Raw genomic sequence first — 10,532 nt, 5'->3', positions numbered from 1 at the left:
GACTTTACAGGTTTCAGTCTCTATAATCATGTATATAATCACAACTTATTACCATGTACAATGTACATTAACAAAACAGCCATTCATATACAATGCACATTATGAAAATATAACTACTTCTAAACAGGAGTGCTATCTCGTTTATAGTCGTTCTAGTGGACTGACTAGATTTATTACTGGTTAGATTTATTGGTCTGACTGGTTCTCTCCTGCACTGGCTCTAGTGGTCTGCCTCTTTCTTTAGTGGACTGACTGGTTCTAGGGGTTTTGCTAGTTCTAGTCGTTTGATTGGTTCTAATGGCCAGGTCGATTCTAGTGTGATCACTGTTTCTAGGGGGTCTAACAGGTGCTCTCATTGTTGGACTGGTTCTAGGGGTCTGACTAGCGGTTCTCTAGTTGACTGGCCGGTTCCCTTCCTAGCTGCGGAGAATGCAGTAAGACTGGGTTCCCACCCAGAAACCAGGCATCATCTTCTGCTTGAAGGTGGCCCTGACCTGCTTTAGCAGATGCACCTCCTTCTGCTCCTCCCCCACCTCCTCCACAGCGTAGAAGTTGAGCAGCCCAGCTGGCTGGTCCAGGTACAGCCCCAGGAGAGGGCACTGGGGGTGGGAGATCTCCTGATCCTGCCCGTCGTGCCAGTAGTGGTAGCTGGAGCCGGCCCAGCCCAGACCCCAGGAGCCCTCGTTCTCTCCCAGGCCGCAGGGGCCCTGGCCGTTCCTCCTCGCTGCACCCTCGTAGGCCAAGCCCACCACCACCCAGCCCGAGTACTCCACCTCCCAGTAACCACGGAAACCGGCGATGCCCTCCTTGCAGAGAATCTGCAACACAACACAACGATGGAGGAGGATGTTTGGGGGGGGGGGGCTGGTTCTACATCTTGACCAAGGTTCTACGCTCGTTATGCTTCTTCTCCATCAGCACTGGTAGACTTAGAACCAAAGATGTATTCTGAACACCATTTTATGAACCTGTGATTCAAACCTACTCCATTTTTTCGATTGCAGTAACCCCAAAAAGGAGTATGTTCAAATCACGTCCCCTCTTGATTAGACCACGACCCTCTCCTGTTGACCACGCCCATACAGAATAGAACATCTCCCCAGGAAAAAGAGCTCTACGCCATGTGGAGCCCTACCTGTGGTGTATTTTTGGTATGTATATTTTGAGAGATTATGTATTCGTTGTGTACTTGTCGTACCTGGGGTGCGTGCTCGTATCGCTCAGGGCGATCCAGGACGGGACAGGTGGAGGTGTCCGTCATACGCGCCACCTTGGCTCCGGCCTCTGTGACCCAAAGAGTCTTATTGGCTGTCTTATCGTCCATGGTCAGCTTCATCGAATCTGGAAAGATGATGTCACTCTTATAGGCATTACACCTTGCACAGATGTTGTAGAAGAGGAGAGATCACACACCTAAAGATAGCTTAAGATACATTTAGCAGTTTTGTTATGTGTGTGAAAGGCACAATTTGCCAAAACAGCACGCAATTCTTGCTACCCCTCCTGATTTTCATTGTACACGCCCTGTAAGTCACGCAGAGAAAACATTCTCCCGTAGTTCTCCAGAATTTGCAGAATATCCATAGTTGTATATTTTATTATTCTGCTCATATCTATTTGGCTTGTTAACGGGAAGGTCTATAATAGTTTGATATGAAGTTACTGTTCAATCATAACGCAACGAGATGAGACAGGGATTGGTGTCTGTTGGCGAAAAGTACAGCATGATATTACTATGCATCATAATGCAATGCGAAGAGACAGGACATTTTGTCAGTTGGCTAACTGTTGAAGCAAAATTGTTAAGGGGAAGATTGTAGGAACAGATTATGTACGTTGATGTATTGATGTACGTTTACATTTGAGGAGGTCTGCTCGGCACTTGGGTTCTGGTATGTTGGCTTCATATTCTGGGATTTTCTCTAGAGAACAGACAGGAGAACACAGTAAAGGAATTGAACTCAATAGACCAACTTATAGATATTTAACAGAACAATAAATAGATGACTAACTAACTAATAGATAGAGTTAAACAAACTAATTTAAAGACTCAACTTGTAGAGGATAATAACCTAACTAAAGGATGGCAGTAGAAGAGGGTCATGTAAGGTAAATCCAACCAAAAGACATTTAAGACGGATTCCACAGAGCATTCAGACTAAAGAGGGGATGAGCTCGCATGGGGCGGTACCTGCTGGGGGGCTCCCATCTTTAGACCTCTTGGCTGAGGAGAGAGAACAGCAGGTGTTAGAGCAAACGTAGATGGATGTGTAGGAGAAAAAGGATGGGCTCTATCTAGAGCACAGGCTACAGATAGATTCCCACTTAGACGGCACATTCGGGCGTCCATGCTACAGGAGATGTAAGGGGAGATGCCATCTTTATATCGCTAGCCGTGTCTCCTGTATTCACTCCGTGGTGTCCACTCAAAGCAACGTAAACATGGAGTAACTGAAGTAGCAAGGATAGAATTACTGCCCAGGTTCTCCTCCTCCCAGGACTAAGTCATTCAGCAGGAGGTCCACCTTCCAGACCAGGAGGTACATTAGCCCAGACCCATGCCTGACATGGCTGCATCAATAGTTATCTTCTCACCATTGCACACCATTGACTCTGCAGAGACGTGGATTAAATTACTGACGGGTCGTCTTGTGGATCAACAGTTTACCCCGACAGGAAGTGTGTTAACGGTTCTTTGACGTCGTCACACTTAAACCCATATGGCCACAACTGTCTGGTTTTACATATCGTGTGATGTTCTTATTAAGTGTGTAGTAAATACTGTACTGGTTTGTGTTATTGAGTATACTGTAGCAGCCCTTTGGTTTCCTCTGGGGCTATTCTGTGGTTTGTTCCTCTGTGCTCAGGTTGAGAAGCTGAATTCTCTGCATTACAACGCCAGTCATCAGCCAGCTAAAACCACAGCAAGGGACAGGCATCAAGTAGCTCTCGTTACTAAAACACACTATCTGTTACATCCAGGATCTACTGCCACCAGCACTCGTCCTCACATTAGGACAGCCCACGGCTGTCATAACTTGACTGCGTGTGCAGTCAAGTGCAAGGCTGCGTTGATTAGTGGGCATGTGTCAAAACTAAAACGTCTTGTGCTGTTTTATGTGTTCACGGTCCATTATGAAATGAATGCTTTCGTTTTTTTTTCCTCAGCTGCTTGTCAGAGAAAACAAGCAAATTCTAGTTGCATTCTTGTAATGCATGATAGGCATTTACTCTAATTTCTTAGATTTGATATACTAAAGTATTGATCAAAAATAAAGAATGGTTAGTTGAATGGACCATGGAAATAATGGTAAGATGGATGGACTATGGAACTGATTTATGTCTTGTGTTGTGGAAACATGTGATGAATCTCACACTCCAGTAAACCTCCAGGAACCCAGGGCAAAGGTCAGGGCGCTGCCGGATCGGAGATTCTATTAGTAGTTAAAGTGGAATGTAGAAGTAGGCTGGTTACGTCTGATTTTTGGAGCTGTTATGTTTACAGTTATGGTGATGTTAAGAGTTACTATATAATAGTTATGGCGAAGTTTAAAGTCATTTTATTAATAGTTTTGGTTGTATTTGGAGCTATCATGTTAATAGTAATGTTCATGTTGAGAGCCGTTATATTAATAGTTATGGTTATGTTTTACCGATAAAATTATTAGTCATTGTTATGTTTAGAGCTATTAAATAAATTATCGTGGTGGGGTTTAGAGCTATCATATGTATACTTATGGTTATGTTTCAGTGAAATATTAGTAGTAATCTTTATATTTTAGAACTATTATAAAAGTTATGGTTTTGTTAAGAGGAATTATAATAATAGTTATGAGGTAATATATAAGAGTTATTCTTTAGTCTAAAGGTATTATATTAGAGTTATGGTTGGATTAAGGGAGGCATTACAATACTTGTTCAGAGGGTTTGTATTAATAGTAAGGGTTACGTATGGAGGAATTATAGTGCTTATGTTCGAGTTCACGTTGTTCAGATATAACATATTAATAACCATGTTAGGGTTTCAAAGTATTACATAATAACATTATGGATAGGTTTAAAGGTGTTATCTGAATAGTTGTAATTGGGTTTAAAAGGTATATAATACTGGGCTCAGAGATATTATTTACATAAGAGGGCCGGATGGGCAGCACGGGGAATGTTAAGCTGGTGTTTGAATATAGCAGGTGGTGAAAACAAGCGCCCCTTTGAGACTTGGCGGGTGACTTATCGGAGGCCGTTAAAGAGCTCCGGGAGAGCGCTCTGGCGGGTCTCACTCTCGTTCAGTCTACTAATTACATTTGCCAGACGGCAGAAGCGCTACTGCGCCAGCATCCTTGATTCACCCCAGACCACCTTGTTCACGGTTACTGGTAAAGAACAGATAAATAAACGCGAAAACACGACACTGAAAGACCAAAACAAACATGCATGTGCATGCATGGTGGTTTATTGGTATTCTCGTATGTTGTATCGTTGTTTCTCTTTCTTGTGACAAATGGACTTATTGTCAGTACCTTTGGATAAAAGCGTCGACCAAATAGCCTGAATATTAATGTAAATGTTTGTGATTATTAAACCGTTAAAAACAGATGAAGTCATTTAGCTGTTTTACAGTTCTTCTGACCCTAACGTTAAACATGAAACCTTTATTAGTAGGTCCCTTGAGCGCTGTGATTGACCGGTCACTTAACAGCACGGCTACATATCACCTGTCTCCATCCAATCAGAAACAACCTTGAGGACATCAACTTCAATTAAAAATGTAACAACCTTAGTCAATATCTATAGTAGATCGAATGTTAAAGTAGTTGTTTTTGCACACAGTTAAAAAACTGAAAAATATGTACATTGACGTTTCAGAATATTAACCCCAGTATGTATTTAATGGTATTGTGATCAATATGTAATTAATATGTTGTAAATACGTTTACTTTATATGTAATTATAGTAGTTATTAGTATTTCTCACTGTGTTTCCTGTCGGGACCAAGGATCCTGGTGTTGGCGGGCATTATCCAGACTGGTCACAGGTTCGATTCCCTCCTGCTTCAAGATGTTGTTTCTCCTGGTAAGTCCTGGTCGCTCCTGGTTACTCCTGGTCACTGCTGGTTATGCCGGGTCACTTGTGGTTACTCCTGGGTACTCCTGGCACTGGTCTTATATGCCCACTGGGAGGAGCGACGCTGAGACAAAGGTACGCATAGGACAGGAGGGAGATAGGAGGGCTGGCGGTGTAACTGGACCTGTCTCTGCAGGGTCTGTCCATAAAAAGTCTGATGAGAGTCAGGATGAAAGAGGGGACGTACACAATGATGGACGGACCACCACTTGGCGTGACTCCACGTGTGTGTGTGTGTGTGTGTGTGTGTGTGTGTGTGTGGGTATGTACGCGTTAGCATGCATGCAAACCTGTGTTTGTACGTGCTTGTATGCATTTGTGTGTGTGTGTACGTGCCTGTATGCATTTGTGTGTAAGTTCTTGTATCCGTGAGCGTGCGTGCATGCGTGCGTGTGTGTGTGTGTGTGTGCGTGTATGTGTGTGGTCGCCTGTGCATATGCACACATTCATGTGACTGCATGTTCAGATGTCCACATGCATCCAGGGTGAGGTGACATACTGCTGTGAGGCCGGTGTGCGTGAGGCGGGGTCCTAGTGCCGTACTCGTTGGCATGACAGGGAGAATGTCACCGAAACACCTGAACCGACCAGAGCCCATCAATCCTCTCACCACCCAGCCCTGTTGGTTCATAGCCAACACCGTGGCAGGTACACCCACACAAACACCCAGTAATGAACGCAACATGCATGCAGTGCTGTAGAAAACGATTAGACCGACTCTGACCATAGGAGGAATCCTTGACCCACTTGCTTCCCTCAGCCTGCGGAATCCTGAGCTGCGAAAAGCAGAGAGTCACAGAGTGGACTAAACAAGGTCATACCGTGTCCCCGACCTGCATTAACGCTGAGCTATTTAGCATTGTAACGCCTTGATGTCTGTGGGGGGCCACAGCAACCCTGAAGCCCCACGTCGTAAAAGCTCCGATTTGCGTCGTGTTTATTGGCTGTAGCGTGCCTCTCAGGGAACCGGGCTAACACGCGTCTAGCTGTTAGCACGGGACAGCTCACACGGTTACCAGCTGTTAGTGGAAGACAGGGCTAACACGCTAAGCAGCCGTGAGCGGGGGTCAGCAGACATGAGCCTGAAAAGACCAAATGGAAAAGTGGCATTAGCCAAAATTCGTCACGCCTTCCATTATAAAACACAGACCGGACGTCTTCATCTCTTTAGTCACTGGTTTGGCCAAGTTGTTGTTGGGACTCCTGTGGAGAGACTGACTTGTTGACTGTGTATGTTTGATGAAGTGATGTGTATTTTGGTTTGGTGTATGCTGTTGTGTGTTACTGATGCAGAAAGAATTTCCCCTGGAGATAGATTCAAAGTTTGAACTTGAACTTGCAGCAAGACCCTGACCTCTCCAGGGCTTCAGAGCTCTGAGGGAGAGAGCGCGGTCACCCAAACTATTATTAGAATATACTATTTTGTCCCTGCATTTAACACAACACCAGCAGCACTAGTAGCACCGTTCTGTGCTGCAGGGACCGTCTGGTCCTTGTCCAAGCCTCCATCCACAGAGGTAGCCGGGACAGAAAAGCTCAGCACCAGTTGGGTGTTGAGGGTGATGAGATCCACAGAGCAATCAAACCTTCAAAACCGCATCAAACTGTATCGCAAATCCTCAACTGTCAGCGCTCGGGCCACTCCGCTGCCCCCTGTTCGTTCCCCTCCCCATGCCGGTGTTCTCACGTTCCAACACTAGGGCTCCTCGTCTCCTACTGCTCAAAGCGCAAGGGATAGCGCCTTAGGACGGAGCGCTGGGGAAGCTGAACGGGAACACAGCCCAAAGAGAGCAGCACGTGAAGCCCCGTCTCATGGCTCAGGGTGTGTATATATAATCTCCCTGTGTGCAGGTGATACACAGAGAGACGCATTTGAGCCGCTGGGCTCCTCAGCAGCTGCCAGTGCTGTTAGCGCCGTGTCACGGCAAGACAACATCGCTCAGGGTTGGGTGGACGACACAGTTACTCATCCTGCAACAGAACCTGAGTGTGTGGGTGTCTGTGTGTGTGTGTGTGCGTGCGTGCGTGCGTGCGTGTGCGTGCGTGCGCGCGCGTGCGTGCGTGAGTGTGTGTGTGTGTTTGTGTTTGTGTGTGTTTCTCTGAGGTCCCATATGTGTATGTGTGCAGTGCCTCATCCTACAGTCACTCATCCTGCAACACAACCTGAATGTGTTAGCGTGTGTGTGTGTGTGTGTGTGTGTGTGTGTGTGTGTGTGTGTGTGGGTTTGTAAGTGCATGCGTCTGTGCGTGTGTGTGTAAGTGTGTGTGTGTAAGTGTGCTATGCGTGTGCATGTATATGTGTATGTCTGAGTGCAAATCTGTGCGGTGCTGTGTGTGTGTGTGTGTGTGTGTGTGTGTGTGTGTGTGTGTGTGTGTGTGTGTGTGTGTGTGTGTGCCCCTGCATGCCAGAAGGTCAGAGTAGACAGACCAATATGGAGCCGGAGACACATGCATTCTGATCATTTCTCTGATGTTTTGGACTAACTACAGTAGTGGAGGTTAGTCTGTACCATGTGTCTAGAAATACACATAAAAACACTTAAACGCCTTAACACGACAGGGTGAGGACACTTCAAAAAACACTGCCAGAATAACTATATCACAAGTGGAGTATTGTAGGTTGAACAATCGATTTTCATGGTGGTTCAACAAGGTTAATAACATTACTTGCATGGTAATGTTTGGTAGTAGTTTACATACAATAAAAAGTAAAAAAAAAAATTGTTATGTCGGGGATAATAACAATATAACAACACTAAAGTAAAATAGAAGTACATTTCCAAAATAGGCTACTGGAAGACTACTACCCTACAACATCTCAACTCTAACCTTATACTCTATATTACAACCCCACCTTCGGATCAGAAAGAACTTTCCAAAACAACTGTTCACATTCAAGTTCACAAGCCCCATGAGACCATCACTTTACGTTTCACGGCGAAACGTGAACTTCAATATCGGGATGGTCTCACGAGAGTACAAGACCACTGTCAGGGCTAGGGGTCAGCAAACCTCCACCCCTCTGCAGGGGCTCCCTGGAGCTTTGAAGAAAATGGAAATAAATAGTGGCCTTTTTTATTTTTCTTTCAAAGGGGACTTCTCTTATTTTGGAGATCAAGTTGATACTGTGACACAAAAATAATAAAAAAGTGTTTTAATATTTTTGTAAACCAAGATAAACCTCACATTCTACAACTACAAATTGCATGATTGCAACAAACTATAGGTTATTACTTTTTTTATACATAGTATAACATATATATATATATATATATATATATATATAGATATCAAACTTGATACGCTGTGTCTTCAATTTAGGTGTCAAATTTTGTGGCTCCAGATTTATTTGATTTGGTGGAGGAGGGACCAAAAACGGCTCTTTTGATGCAGAGTAGGCCTAGAGACCCCTCATCTGGGCTAAGAGAATGTCTTTTCCTCCCCCGTGTGGCTGCTTGTTGCCATTACATCACATACCGAGCAGATTACGTTCAAATCCACCATAACATAAAGAAGGTAAGAGTGTCACCTATCATCAATACTCCACATGAATGGTGTTACCACGAGGTCTCACCACTATATAAATATAAAACCAACTTCTTTACCAGTCTAGTAAATTAGGGTTAGGTATGGGTTAGGTTAGAGTAGAGACGGAAGAAGATGGATTCGGGAATCGAACCCGGGCTTCTCATTAAATGCAGCGCCATCCCATTAGAAAACACATGAAACTAGTAATCTTGTTAAGAGGAGGATTATGATGTCTAGACTTCCAGACGTTCCAGCTTGCAAGGATGAAACCGGTAACTAACGTTCAAAAAAGTGCACCAAGTACCAATTAACACATCTGACGTAATGAGCTCAAACTAGGGACTAAAATGGAACATTGCTGACAAGTTGCGGACAGTTTTGGAATTGCAACTGGAACGGTTAATGTCGATTATTGCCAATTAATAAATAGGCCAGCCAGCACAATGTATTCATTATAGAATAACAACCTTACACGTGACTGAATACATTTCAAGATTAATAACTGATTTAGCTATTTTGAAGAAAAGGTATATCTGTATTTGTATCAATTATTGTAATAATCCTATTTATATTCTAATTAAAATAACGTATTTTACCTTTTTGCTATTACCATTAAAAAAACCAAACGGAACTTTACAACATTACTTGATGCAACAGCTGACGACACTGGCGCAACAGCAGCAGCAGTTCCTGTTCTTTCCACAAGATGACGCTGCGATACAAGAAAATATGCTCACTCAGTCGTTTGTCAAGTTTAATGACAAAATCATACTGATCAGCCATTGAATAATGCTACAGCAATCCTACACAAAAAGTGTTGAGGACGAGGGTACTGCAGTTGGTACATGGGACTGTATTGAAATAAAAAACTTTGAAATAATATATATATATATATATATATATATATATATATATATATATACATACTAAATGTTTCCTAAATAAACATACGCCCCCACTGCCTACAAGCGCCAAATAATATAACTGTCAACGCTTGAACTACACTGTAACTCTAAGGAGAGGCGGCTGTAATCTAATATTAGTTTTGGCATTCAATCAATCCTGGACAGGTCAGTCCTACTACATAGAAGCAGAACTTCTGGGGGGAGACGACACAGAGCCTGGGCTGGAAACCAAAAGGAAAGCTACATTTCTTATGCATGCTGTTCTAACCCAGCTCTTGACAACTTTACAGTTGCAGTTTGTTATTGGTCTTGGGTAGCACTTTAATGTCATATTCAACAAAAGAAACATTTACAAATGTAGGCCAGGCAAGATGTAAAAACAAGTAAGTAAGTCGATTTGGCGATTTTCTCTGTACCTACAAGCCCTACACTACATCTGTCTCACTCAACAGGAACTAAACGTTGGTTCCTTCCTCATCTCCTCTGGCCTCAAACCTTCAAGCTGGGACCCACGACCCACCGACCAAGGCCTATAGAGTCTTTCCCCTGCCTCCGCCAGAAGAACTGAGAAACCATAACACAACAAGCTTTATCCTCTTCTTTGTTTGATTCTTTGCCTCTCATGCTCTGTGATCCCGATTTTTTGCAGTTCTTTTAAACTCATTTCCTGTTCCTGTTGTGCTGTTTCCCTTGTGAAGCACTTTTTATTGCTGCTGTTAGCACGAAGCGCACTCCGTAAATAACGTTGATTTGTTTTGATAGAACACTATATATAGAAAAGATCTGTGTAGGGCTCTTCTATGATTAACACTTCCAGATGGAACACACACACACACACCCACACACACACACACTTACACGCACGCACGCACGCACGCACGCACGCACGCACGCACACACACACACACACACACACACACACCTCCTCATAAATAAGGAGGATTTGGAGCAAAGGGAGCAGGAGGAGGAGAAGTTGGA

Source organism: Pollachius pollachius, assembly GCF_949987615.1.
Source record: "Pollachius pollachius genome assembly, chromosome: 19".
NCBI classification, from domain to species: Eukaryota; Metazoa; Chordata; class Actinopteri; order Gadiformes; family Gadidae; genus Pollachius; species Pollachius pollachius.
This window is presented reverse-complemented; position numbering follows the sequence as displayed.